The sequence below is a fragment of the Staurois parvus genome, unplaced genomic scaffold (assembly GCF_062004578.1).
Source record: "Staurois parvus isolate SC_StPar_1 unplaced genomic scaffold, SC_StPar_1.0 ptg000890l, whole genome shotgun sequence".
Classification (NCBI taxonomy): Eukaryota; Metazoa; Chordata; class Amphibia; order Anura; family Ranidae; genus Staurois; species Staurois parvus.
The window spans coordinates 287,375-299,170 of record NW_028318686.1 but is presented as its reverse complement, the minus strand read 5'-3'; the positions used below and the strand labels follow the sequence as shown (position 1 = coordinate 299,170).

General features: G+C 41.9%; 1 protein-coding gene across 3 annotated transcripts in view; it reads left to right on the top strand.

The window, feature by feature from the left end:
• Positions 1–256: 256 nt before the first annotated feature.
• Positions 257–11,796, top strand: part of STAT1 (signal transducer and activator of transcription 1) — a 167,412-nt gene continuing 155,872 nt past the window's right edge. The window contains exon 1 of one of the 3 annotated variants that reach the window (XM_089656140.1): positions 257–398. The gene's annotated coding sequence lies outside the window, so the exon portion shown is untranslated. Of the gene's footprint in view, positions 517–11,796 lie in introns of all 3 variants that reach the window. The other 2 variants (XM_089656141.1, XM_089656139.1) reach the window with 2 other exon arrangements.

Genomic DNA, 11,796 nt, shown 5'->3' with positions numbered 1-11,796 from the left:
GGTGACATTTTCCCTTGCAGTTACTGTGTTGTGACACAAAGGTGATTATGTGACTATTGCATGGTGTCATTTATTGTGCATTTATATCATTTATAATGCTGTTTTAACGTTACTTCGGTTCTTCTTTCATGTTGCACTGTACAATGATCAGATCCCATGACAACAGACTGTACTCAGCTAATGCTCTTCCCTGCAGTACAGTGGAGGGGGGAAGACAGGAGGAAGGAACAGCGCCTGCGTACAGAGGACCTCGGCACTGATTGGCTGATTGTCACTTTCAGTTTCGTTGGGGGCTCTGCCTGTAAATCGCTGGCTTCCAGGAAAAGGAAACTAGACAGGTCTTATAGACGGGGTGCTGGGCTCTGTCCTCACAGCTGCAGGAGACTCTGAGAAGGCAGGTAAGTTGCCAGAGCTGAGTGTATGTTACTGGAAGAGCAAGTCCAGCAGCCAGTCCCGGAGTGTGGGAGACATCATTGACTTGAACATTCTTCTTCCTTCACAATATCAGGCCCTGAGGTAATCCTATTGCTGGGACTTTTTCTCCATAGTGCTTTGTTGTCACATTGAGGAGCAGAATAGAACATTTACCATGTAGACTCTTATTAGGTGCAGCTCTGCAGATAAAATGAACGATTTCTAGGGGAAATGTGTTCTGGCTTGTTATACTTTTCACTTTTATTTTATTATTTCATTGTAGCTGGTTTGCAGATTTTGATTATGGTGTACAGAGGGTTTTTTTTATGCATTCATCAAATTTTTTGCTTTTGAGCCTGCAAAGCATTGTAACCACAATTAATGGATCTTGGGTGCAGTGCTCTGGCCACTGCAGACTAATCCTCCAGCTGCAGGTTCATACGGAGGTACTACGGACATTTCACTTATAGGGCTGGAGAAAGTATGAAGAGGCTACAAGTGAGGTGATGTCACTACACATGTGCACCGTTGAGATCTATGGGTCCTCCTGCTGCAGTGACAGATGAGACTTGCAGTCTCTCCATTCACACATCTTGGAATAGATGATGTGTCTGTATGGACGGAACCATGCCAAATAAAAAGATGACCAGAGATTGTGGAGAGAAGAACCCTGTTTGCGTTTTTAAGAGTTTTTTTGGTAAAAAAAAAAGTCCAAAAACGCTGGCTTGCCGTGTTTTTTTGCGTTTTACTGCATTTTGTCGCATTTTTCATCATTAGAGCATTTTTACAGCTAAAACTCCTCTAGATACCCACTAGTTCTGGGTGTTTTTTCCAGCCAAAAAACACCCCTGCCAAAAAACGTTTATTACAGTCTATGTGTACATGGACACATAGGAGAAAATGCTGGGGAGTTTACTGGCTGTAGAAAAAGAATGTCAAAAGCCAAAAACAGCAGGTGTAGAAACATCCTGTGTGCATGAGGACTTAGTGTTTTTTAGCTTAATACATTTAGCACAATCATATAAACATTCCCTAGTAAACTATTTGTTCAGATTCTTTCCCCAACACTTGCAGTTCACAACTTTCAATGCTGGCTCCTGTTTTTTTCAGTACTGCATCCCTGAACTTCATGTCTTCACAGTGCACTTTCCAGCTAGTCTGTTAGTTTAGAGAAGGAGGAGGAGCTGGGGAATGCCTTGCCATTCTAGGCTACAGGGCTGTGTGTTTTTATTAATGCACATGGTGTATGGGGACACAAGTCTGATTGCAAAGATGGCCACCCTGAAACTGAAAACCTGGGACAGCAGTCATGGCACCAGCTTAAACTGAAAAATAGGCAAGGATTAAAAGCTAAATAATCTGCATATTCAGTGATTAAATCCTCTGCTGAAATGCTTAAAAAAACTGAGGGTTTAATATCACTTTTAGCCCGGGTTCACATATATGCGGTGCAGTACATCGCATGTAATTCACACAGGAACCACACCACATTCCTGTGCAAATCACATGCGATTTGTTTGCAGTGCAATTGGAGCCATACATTTTGTATGGCTCTAATTGCACCGTACCCGCATGGAAAAGATGCAGGACCCTTTTTTTGGTCTGCACTAGAATTGTATTGCATGGGTATTCATACCTATGGGATCCAATTCTGCACATCGAACCGCGTTTTGCAGACTGATTTTTTTGGGGGGGGGGTTTAACATACACACCCGCAGTGTTTCGCATGAATGGGGTGCGATTCTGATGCGGTGCGGAATTCACACAGAAAACGCTGCAAATTCTGGACCACATCAGTGTGAACCCAGGCTAAAGGATAAGATCACCTTTGGGAACATGTTACATGTTCCACCCATTTTTAGGGGGGAACATGTAACATGTTCCCATAGCCCCCACCTGCCGCCTCCCTTCAGCAGCTTCTGGCTTGTAGCTTTCAATTAACTACCACAGTGCTGTGGAGTACCTCGGTAGTTCATTGAAGCTTCCTGTCAGAAAATCTGCTTTCTCGTACATCCCGTATGGCAAGCAGATATTCTGACAGGTCTGCAGGAGACCTGCATGGCATCAACGATTCACTGATCACTGGTGCAATGCTTTCCAGGCTCCTGTAGACACAAAAATAATAAATGCACGTTTTTTTTACCTGCAAAAAAATGTGCATTTATTATTTTTGTCTAAAAGGTGAACTTAGACCTTTAAGCAGTCATTATATGTGAAACTGGAGGAGTGATAGGAGGGACTAACATAGGAGCAGTATATTTCTATTTCATGCAAAACAATAACGACTTATATGGCATATCATAAGCAAAGCCAGCCACATCAGTCTATATATAAAACTTGGTGCTTTTCTCCTCATGCACCAAACTTTAGTTGCCCCAATTTCTTTCTCTTTTACTCCTTTAGGCAGGCCATATATTATTCAATTTTCATTCCTTCAAGGAAGGAAAATTACTTGATTCTCCCATCAACACAGTCAGCTTGGATTGTGGAATCCCTTTCTGCTGTACTATTGTATTCTGACAATGGGAGGTTTCCCAGCCATTAGAATACAATGATCATTGCTGGCAGCAGTGATTATTGGAAAATAACCTTAAGGGCTGTTTGTACGGAAGTCTGAAGTCTCTTTTTCTTTTAATTTTTTTGTTTTTGTTTAATTCCCTTGCTCTTTAAGGGCCAGTTCACACTAAATGCGTTTCAATGTGCTTTTTTTCTGCATCCAAAATTCACAGAAAGTAGGTTATATGGTTGTCAAGGTCATAATTCACATCAGGATGCAGAAAAAAAAGTAGAACAGACTGCACAAAACTGTACTGAAACGCGGTAAAACGCATAAAAAACCCACTGGAATGCACCAAAAATGCACCGGAATGCAAATGTCCCTATTTAAATTGAAGAAAAAGAGGGAAAAAAGTGAGCTGGAAAGCATCAAAAACGCATGGGAACATGTAAAAAAAAGTATCAAAAATGTACTGGGACGCGTCAAAAACATGCATGCAGAAACGCATCTGGACTCTATAGTGTGAAGCGACCCTAAGAGAATTTAAATGCTGGGAGGTGGCCTTTCTGATCATTGGTGATTGATTGGCTGTCACAGCAGACACATGATCAATTTGAAGTATGCATCAGGAGCTTCTTGTGGCAATTTAGTAGCTGTGAGTGCTCTCTCAGTACAGAACACCGTTCTCTATGGACACATATATATTCAACCACTGGGTGTTAAAGCCCACCTCCCAGCACCTGTGTATGTATGTATATATATATATATATATATATATATGTATGGCTAGTGGAAACAGGTTAACCAACACTCACTTTGGAAAGTGAACATTAAAGTGATTTTAAACCCTTACTTATACTCACTGAATTGAATAGCCTCAGGTGAAACACAGAAATGTTTACTTGCATAACTCCCGTGCTAAGTGAAAAAACCCTGTATTTATATGTGAATACAGGTGTACCTCAGTTTACAAATGCCTCGGTTAACGTAATTTTCAGTTTACGAATGAAACTATTGCCTCGGTTTTCGAATCTTTTACAAATTTTTTTCACAATACGAAATGTATGTCGGTGCCAATTTTTAAATGCAATTGCCGGCTTTTTTTCTTCTTCACTATAGCTCACAGAATTAGCTGCCACTGTGCCCGGAGTTAAAGGAAACTTTGTTTCCTTTAAGAAACTAAAAGGAAACATTCTTTCTTTTAACTTAGGGAAATAAACTAAAAGGAAACTTTATTTCTTTTAGCTGGGGGAAAGTGACAGCTCTGAGCTATAGCTATAGTGAAGGAAATTACATTTAAAAACCGGCACCATAATAAATAAAAACTGCGTGGGGTCCCCCCTCCCATCCATACTAAGCCCTTCGGGTCTGGTATGGATTTTAAGGGGAACTCCCATGCCAAAATTTTAAAAAATATGGCGTGGAGGTCTCCCCCAAAATCCATACTAGACCCTTATCCAAGCATGCAGCCCGGCAGGTCAGGAAAGAGGGGGGGGTGAGCGAGCATCCCCCCAAACCAGAACCATACCAGGCCACATGCTCTCAATATGGGGGGGTGCTTTGGGGCAGGGGAGGCTCCCCCCCAAAGCACCTTGTCCCCATGTTGATGGGGACAAGGGCCTCTTCCCCACAACCCTGGCCGGTGGTTGTGGGGGTCTGCGGGCAGGGGACTTATCGGAATCTGGAAGCACCCTTTAACAAGGGGGCCCCCCAGATCCCGCTCATGTGAATGAGTATGGGGTACATGGTCCCGCTACTCATTCACAAAAAAAAAAGTGTAGTGTAAAAAAAGACAGAACACGGTCTTTGACAAGTCCTTTATTAAATGAAAAAAATAAAAGAATGTTCCCCGCAGTAGATCCAACGTTAATCACGATGTCCGCTGCCCTGAAAAAAGCTCCCGGCCGTCTGCCTGCTCTGGTGGTTTGACAGTTCTTAAATATGTAAGCGGTGGGGCCACCCGGGGGGGGGGGATTCAAAGATGGTTTGTCCTGCTATCTATTTCAATCTGTTGTTCGTTTTCAATTTTTTTGGTCTTGATTTCCTTTTTACATATTCTGTTATATTCTTTTGTAATGTTTAAATGATAATAGCTTAATTTTTATATTAATAAAAGCTCTTTTCTTATTATTTATAGCTTTTTTAACTTTGGCCGTAAGCCACATAGGTTTAATTTTTAGCCATTTTAAACTTGTTGCCCGTGGGAATCTATTTTGCAGTGTGTTCACATACAGTCTTTTTGAAGAACTCCCATTTCTGTGTTGTGTTCATGGGTGACAATATTCCCTTATATTTCCGTATGTGCTTGTTGTTTACAGCTAACAATAAATTAAATCATGTTATGGTCACTGCTAGGATAAAATGGTAGGTGTTGAAAATCTTTATGTCGCACAGTATTTGTACAGTGATTTTTCAAACTCAAATGTTTAGGAAAAATAGACCTTTTTGAATTATAATGCACAAAAACACAATATATTGTCCAATTGTTTGATATAATAGATGATGTTATGCAGCGTAAATAGATACCAAACATGACAAAAATTGTGCACACCCATGCAACATCAACAAACTACGTCAATTTTTAGTATCCATAGGCAATGCTTTAAAAGCCTTTACAGGTTATTGCTTTAGATTTACACAGGAGGTCTAGTGCTAGAATTACTGCCCTTGAACTGACGTTCGCGTTAATACCTCACATGCATAGCTGCTAGTTTTGCTTTTACATTAAAGTTGACGCCAGCTGAAAAAAAACAATACCAAAATGATGCCTCTAGCTGCAGCCATCATCCAGGTATAACCACTCAAAGTTCGGTGACATACCAGTACATTGCTGGCCCATGTTAGGCATATATGTAACAGCAGAAAACATGGGCATATGATGAATCTAGTCTGTGGACCAATATGACCGCAGTTCATTCTTTTTTGTAATGTTCATGTTGAGTGCTCGGTCCAAAAAAGCTTTACATTCAGAAACCATGATAGGTTTCCATGCGGCTTGCCTGGCAAGAGCTAAATTTAAATGGCAGCAATGTATTGTTATGCATATAAATTACTGTGGCCCACAATCAATTGATACAAATATTCAGTGAAAAACAGCAGAGGGGCTAAATGCTAGTGCTGGCAATGAGTGGGGCTGATTCTGCTAACACTGCGTTTTTAGAGACACTATACAAAGGAGGCACTAATCTAGTTCTGTTTGTGATCAATATATTGATCTGATACAAACACTATACTTGTAATGGTATGATCAGTGACCTAAAGTGTGAGTGCGATAGTGTGCAGGCAATGTAACGCTGGTTTACACTGGCTGGGAGGGGCGTTTACAGACCCTGTTGCTATCTGATGTCGCTAGTGGCAGTAACACAGTGATCAGTGAAAAAGTCTACGTACTGACACTGTACTAATGTTCACATGTTCACTGGCTGGGTGACGTGGGGATCAAAGGGTTAATAGGGGCGATCAATGGGTTAAATGTAGGGATGCACAGAAATTTCTGCCACCTCAACATCTGCCAAAAATAGCTTTAGCGGCATTTTGCCAATAGGAAACATTTAGCGTTTTTTTTTTTCTTCACTACAGCTGAAGAAATCAGCTGTCACTTTCCCGAGCTAAAAGAAACAAAGTTTATTTTTAGTTTCTTTCCTGCGCTAAAAGAAGAAAGTTTCATTCATTCTCTGAGCTATGGTGAAAAAAAAAAAAAAAAGCCGGCAATTACATTTAAAAACCAGCACTGACATATAGACCCTGATTTACTATTGTGCCTACTAGACACATTTCTGTGGGCTAACGTCTACTTTTTAATAGCGACCATCTACTTTTAGACTGCAAAGGCATTTACTAAAGAGAAGCGTCAACAAGTAGACTCCAAATCGAATTTACTAACGAGACACAGCCCAGGAATCAGACTCAAAAAGCAGATTTGCTAAGAAGCACATCTAACACCATGAAAAATTACTGCAGAGACATGTTCACATTGAAATTTGCTTTGCCAAATATCAGGACTTCACTTTAAACAATATCTGACATTTCAAAAAATTTTTAAAATGTGTAAAAAATTGTTTTTTTAAAGCAAGTTGTCACAGTGAAGAACTAGACGCTTTTCCAGTGTCTATGGCCGGATATAACTGAGCATGTGCAGAACACATTTTAGACGTCTTCTGTGGGTGCTTTTTTTTTAGACCCTGTTCAATAGCAAATCTCAGTGTGGAGTCCACTGACAGCCGGCACTCGATCGAGTCTACTGTGTTTAACAAACAGCACTAGGCATATCTTTATGTATTCTAATTTGATTTCCTTAGTTCTATTGATTCTATTTTTGTTTCTTATTCTTTATAATTATTTCTGTAATGATTTTACTTATTTTGAAGGTCTAGATAATATTTATTTTGACAGCTGATGACAGCTGAATGTAAAAATAAAGGTCTGCGATAAAAAAAAAAAAAACAAAAAACTGCGTGGGGTCCCTCCTCCCATCCATACCAAACCCTTTGGGTCTGGTACGTATATTAAGGGGTAACTCCACGCCGAAATAAAAAAAAAAACTGTGGGGTTCCCCCAAAAATCCATACCAGACCCTTATCCGAGCATGCAGCCCGGCAGGTCAGGAAACGGGGGGGGGGGGACGAGCGAGCGCCCCTCCGCCCCCTGAATCACACCAGGCCACATGCCCTCAACATGGGGGGGTGCTTTGGGGTAGGGGGGATCCCCCCCAAAGCTCCTTGTCCCCATGTTGGGCAGGGGGCTTATCAGAATCTGGGAGCCCCCCAGATCCCGGCCCCCCCTACGTGAATGAGTATGCAGTACATGGTTCCGCTACTAATTCACAAAAAAACAAAGTGTAGTGTAAAAAACCACAGGACACGGTCTTTGACAAGTCCTTTAATAAAACAATGTCCCCCGAAGTAGATCCAACGTCAATCACGGTGTCAGGCGTCAGCGAGCCGAAAAAAACAAAACAAAAAAAAATGTTCGGCTCCCAACGGAGGCTCACCAGCCTTATGCAGTGAGCCAGGGTGACGTGGGGGGGTGGGGTGGGATCTGGGGGCCCCCTTGTTAAAGGGGGCTTCCAGATTCTGATAAGCCCCCCGCCCGCAGACCCCCACAACCACCAGTTGTGGAAAGAGGCCCTTGTCCCCATCAACATGGGGACAAGGTGCTTGGGGGGGGGGAGCCCCCCTGCCCCAAAGCACCCCCCCATGTTGAGGGCATGTGGCCTGGTATGGATCGGGGGGGTGCTCGCTCGTCCCCCCTTTCCTGACCTGCCGGGCTTCATGCTCGGATAAGGGTCTGGTATGAAATTTGGGGGGAACCCCACGCTGTTTTTTTTAAAATTTCGGCGTGGAGTTACCCCTTAATATCCATACCAGACCCGAATGGCTTGGTATGGATGGGAGGGAGGACCCCACGCTGTTTTTTTTTTTTTTATTATGGTGCTGGTTTTTAAATGTAGTTCTGGCTTTTTTGGTCTTCACTATAGCTCAGAAATTCAGCTGTCACTTCCCCCGTCTCAAAGAGAAAGTTTTTTTTGAGTTTATTTCCTTAAAGGTAACAAGGTTGACTTTTAGTTAATTAAAATTAAGAAATTGTTCTGTAACTTCGGGGAAAGTGACAGCTAAGCTTGTGAACTATAGTGAAGGACAAAAAAAAGGCACGCCATTAGCATTGAAAAATCAGCACCGACATACACTTCGTATTGTGAACCAAATTATTCAAACATTTGTAAACCGACCAATTAATTTTAATGGTTTGGCATTGTACACCAAATATGACGTTCCCCGAGGCGCTGGTAAACGAAGGTACGCATGTATTAGTATTGCAATCCTTTGTATTGGGATACATAGAACCAACATACATCGGAATTGGCAACATAGGACATTTGTGTCACATTGGAAATATCTGGCTAGTTACACGGACCTTGCTCAGGGACTTAGGGTTGATTCACAGCACAGAAATACAGGGTGGCTTAGTATTGCAGCTCTGTGGATTAGTGGTTAGCACTGCTGCCTCACAGCTCTAGGGTTGTCAGTTTGAATCCCAACCACAGCAAGAAAGTAGCATGATCTCCGTGTGTGGCTGCCTTCAAATAGATGTTCTGGCAACATCTTTGCTTTCTGTCTAAATGATCCCTAGAATGAGGCCTTGTCTGTTGAAACACCTTCAAAGCTGCACCTACTGTGAATGTCATACAATGGGATGAGATAAGGGCCTGGACTACTAATATATTTGATAATGCTGGTTTACACTCCACCCCCTTTTGTGAAGGATTTGTCAAGCAAAGAGCTGAGAGAAGAGTGAGCAAGAGATACATACTGAAGAGTGATAAAGCGAGACATACAGAAGAGTGAGAGAGAGAAGAGCGAGAGATACATACTGAAGAGTGATAGAGACATACAGAAGAGTGAGAGAGAAAGTGCTTGGGTGGGGAATCCACACATCAAAATTGTTACAAATACTGGCGTAGATTTTTCCCCCAAATGCATAGCAGACCCTTATCCGAGCAGGCAGGTCCCGCATGCCTTCAAAGATTTATTTCCTTTGTTGATTTACCTGCTTCGTTCACACTATATGCAATTGAAAATTGCGCTTTAAGTTGCCAATTTCACCGTCTTTTCTAGAGATTTTCAAACTAGTTGTGATTTCAATTGTGTTTAGCATTGTAATTTCTATTGGAGTCTAGATGTGAAATTGCTATTAAATGGCCCAAAAGTTCGACAAGAACTACCTTTGAAATCGTAAGTTCAACAAACAAATCGCGTATGTTAATACACTCACATTAACATTCATTATATCCGATATCAGGTACGATGTCAATTCACAAATCACACCTGAAATTGCACACCCTGGATGCGACTTGTCATGCGATTGGCATGGCCAGCAACTTTCCATTTGCATGGCAAATTGCACACAATGTTACTGGGGGCTAACACCATAGTCACATCTAATCCGATGTGGCAATTGCCCAACTTACAGTGAAGTTGCACGATTTCACAATCCAATTGGATGTGAGCAGAGCCTACAGTGGACAATAGGGTGCAACTTGGTCTACTATTTGCAAGTCGCTTGTCATGCCGATTGCATGCCAAATCGCAAACAATGTTATTGGGGGCTACCCCGGTCACATTAAAGCAGATTTCTAAGTGGTGTTATTTACACTACAGTCACATCATGTGACTTACAGTGAAGTCACATGATTTCAAGGTCAGGGGACATGCTGATTTAAAGTGCGATTTGCAAGACATCTTACACAGATCTCTCTGCAAAACGCATGAAAAGTAGTGTATTCATTACTTTAGAAATTGTTGCGGCTCCAACCAAGTTCGAACCACACCAATATGAACGCTCTAATAGCGGTCACATTGAGTGCGACTTGGCATGTGATTTGCATGACATGCAACTTGCAAATCGTATGCCAAGTCGCACCCTATTGTCTGCTATTAGAGCAGTCACATGGGTGCGTTTCTGACACTGATTTCTAAAGTAGTACATGTACGACTTTTGTGGCGATTTGCATAGATATCTGTGTCAGATGTCTTGCAAATCACAAGGAAATCGGCATCTTCACTGTACGTCGCACAATTTCTAAATCGGCTTTGATGTGACTGGGGTGTAAGGCCTTTTTATGCTTGATTTCCTGAGTGTTTTCCGATTTATGGGAAATGCCGCATACTAGCAAAAGTGAATTGACATTTTCAGTATTGCATGTGAGATGTGGTCATGTGACTGCCTTAACTCATGCGATAATCTGGAGTGAATTGTGCCCATAGGGCCAAGAAATATTGCAAATAGGGTTCCCTTTTACATCCCTGTTAGCTGCACAGGGATGCTGCACAGGTACACTTCACTGTGGCTTTCTTTCTGACTCTGATTTGTGGGGCCTGTATACCAAGGGTTAATGCAGGTGGGAAGAGGATTCATCAGGTGCAAACACTTTCTCTGACCAAATGAATGACAGTGGTGGGTGTGGCCTACCTTATATAAAGAGATGCAGTTGTGGCTGATTTTTGCCTGGTACAGGCACATTAGTTCTCCCTGTGCCTGTGTGGTTTTCCTCCGGGTACTCTGCTTTCCTCCCACACTCTAAAGACATGCTGGTAGGTTAATTGGATCCTGTCAAAATTGGCCCAAGTATATATATGAATGTAAGTTAGGGACCTTTAGATTGTACGCCCCTTGAGGGTTAGGGACTGATGTGAATTTACAACATATATATGTAAAGCACTGCATAAATTGACAGCACTATATAAGTACCTGAAATAAATCTTCTAGCACCCCTAACACTTATTTTTGCTAGCTATATAATATGCCCAAATCTTCCTTGTCCATCTAGCTATTTTTCTACAATCCTCTTAACAGTAATAAATTGGGCCCCCAATTTATGTTGACTTTGGGCCTTTACCAGCAAATATATATTTGCCAATGTCATATGCACAGTATAGCTGCAAGCATACATTCACCAATGCCAAATCCGCAATAGAACTGCAAACATATATTTGCGAATGTTATATACACAATGGAGCCGCATGTAAAATTGCTATGGTGCACAAATCAACGCCAAGATGGCTGTTGGAGGAGGCGCTAGAGCAGCTGTCATACCGGAAATACATCATGATGTTTGCGGAAGGATGTTTGCACACACCCGGAAGTGGTAGTGGGGAGTGTTAGTGGATGGGAGTGTAGTAGGAGGGTTTAGTGGTCTATTTTTTAGTTTTGTGAATTGTTCTTTTGTGGAATTCAAGACCACATCTGGACATGGCGAGATCGCTGTTCTCCACCGAGGAGCTGATCCTCATTTGCCGGGGAAACATTACTAATAATTGTTGTATTTTCAGTTGAAAACATGTCCAATTCCTAGATCCATTGAGGTACATAGCAGAGGTTCAAGGTTC